General features: G+C 26.8%; 1 long non-coding RNA gene across 1 annotated transcript in view; it reads right to left on the bottom strand.

The window, feature by feature from the left end:
* Nucleotides 1-1208: 1208 nt before the first annotated feature.
* The window catches only part of LOC106688740 (uncharacterized), a 5276-nt gene continuing 4588 nt past the window's right edge, over nucleotides 1209-1896 (bottom strand). Inside the window, exon 2 of the long non-coding RNA XR_001344361.3 lies at nucleotides 1209-1292. This is a non-coding gene — a long non-coding RNA (uncharacterized lncRNA). The remainder of the gene's footprint in view (nucleotides 1293-1896) is intronic.

Below are 1896 nucleotides of genomic sequence, written 5' to 3'. Positions count from 1 at the left end.
ACTTATGCCAGCTGAAGATATTGAAAAACACCAGCTGAGTAGACTATGTTGCTAGAATAGAAGTTTGGCAAGAGTCATGTGTGAAACAAAGGTAGAAGGGCAGAGTTAAAGAAAGAAATGGGAAGGCATAATCTTAGATACCTTGTACAATAGAGGATTGAAGTGGAGGCGGAAAAGAGAGGTGGTTCTGGATCAAGATCTACCAAAGGGATCCTCACGCTACTATGCGCTTAAAGAGGAGGAAATTAAATAAATAAATAATATATTACTTTTGTTGCTTTAACCAGTCTTAAACGTTTTCACGCATCAGCTGTGGTTTGTGGAGGTTAGCGCTAAGGAAAATGTACTTCTTATATTTACTTACAGATTATTAGTTTCTGTAGAACTTCTGAAAATTAGGTTTAATAACATTTCAGCTGGTTCCGTGTGTACGAAAGTTGGGTAAAACTTGTGACTCAAAATACTGAATAAATAAGAATATAAAAAAAACTTTTAGTATTTTGAATGAAAAGTAACTATCATTAAAGTATTTCAAGTACAAATTACACTCTTGTATTTTGAAATACTTCGTTCTCCGAGTATTTGAAGTATGACCAAGTATTTCACTCTTCGAAATGCAAAAAAAAAATATATTGTTTTTTGTTGCATAATAATACAAAATACTTTTTCTATATTTTGTTTGTTAAAATATAATATACTTTTTGTATTTTATTTCGTGAAATGCAAGATACTACAAATGAATTTTGTCTTGTATTTTAAAATACGTGTTAATAATGCTGGTATGTACCATATCAGTTCTTAGCATTTGTTTCCGCTGTATAAAAGAGGTTAGATCTGATAAAAGATGTATCTGGAGTGAGAAACCTGCATATAAGCTTTTTAAATTTCTTAAAAAAAGTAATTAACTGTAGTTTTTTTTTTAGGACTAATTCTGTTACAATGGATTTTTAATATATCTTATTCCCCAAAATAATATATTTTTTTAGTGGAAGATATTTTTAAATTACTAATACCAGTTTTCCATTAAATTGAAATTTAAAATTTTTATTTTGATTATAAACTGAAATAATCTTGTAGTCAAGTGCATGTTAGTTTAGTTTTATATTTATTGTATATGTTGTTTATGAATATTTAAATAAAATGATTGCTCGAACGTTTGTTAATATCTACTATAAGTGATTAACTCATAAGAGAATAATAATTACATATAAGGAGATTAAAGGTATGATTTATTAACGTTCTGTTCATTTGTTTGTCTTCAATTTCCTTGAACATTATCATTGCCAATGAATCTGCAAAAAAATTTTTAAAATGCTATAATTAATTCTAAAAAATAATATTATTTAAAAAAATTCTATAAAAAGTAATGTTATTTTTATTTAATCATACATAACTTCAAAAGACCATATTCCTATTTGAAACTTTTTATTAAACCAAACATTTTTTTTTCACAATTTCTTTTTATTCTACTTATAGGTAGTAGAAAGGTGGGATTTGTATAAGGACCCCTTGATGACCAACATAGTGTAGGGTATTCTTGAAGATTATGTCAAGTTAAAGACTGGTGTTAACTAATGCGTACAAATAGAAAAAAAAATGGTTTTGAACTAAAAAATAAACATAAGCCATTGAATCAACAAAAAAATATGCTTGATGCCACAATCATAATGACTTTTGATCAGAGTTACACAAAAATTAGTATTAAATTAAATGGAGAAATAAATTAAAACAATTGTCAATTAACTTTGGTTATTTGAATCCTCTCATTACAACTTTCATTATTTATTTATAGTTTATCGATACAGGTTAAAAAAAGTTTTAAAGATTTTCTATATAATAGGCTTAACATAAAGTTATAGCTTCTTGCTTATGCTGATGGCATTGACATTGCTGGAC

The sequence above is a fragment of the Halyomorpha halys genome, unplaced genomic scaffold (genome assembly GCF_000696795.3).
Source record: "Halyomorpha halys isolate HHAL.00 unplaced genomic scaffold, Hhal_1.1 Scaffold44.1, whole genome shotgun sequence".
Taxonomy (NCBI): Eukaryota; Metazoa; Arthropoda; class Insecta; order Hemiptera; family Pentatomidae; genus Halyomorpha; species Halyomorpha halys.
The sequence above is the reverse complement of the archived record's forward strand: the minus strand, read 5'-3'. Positions and strand labels throughout refer to the sequence as shown.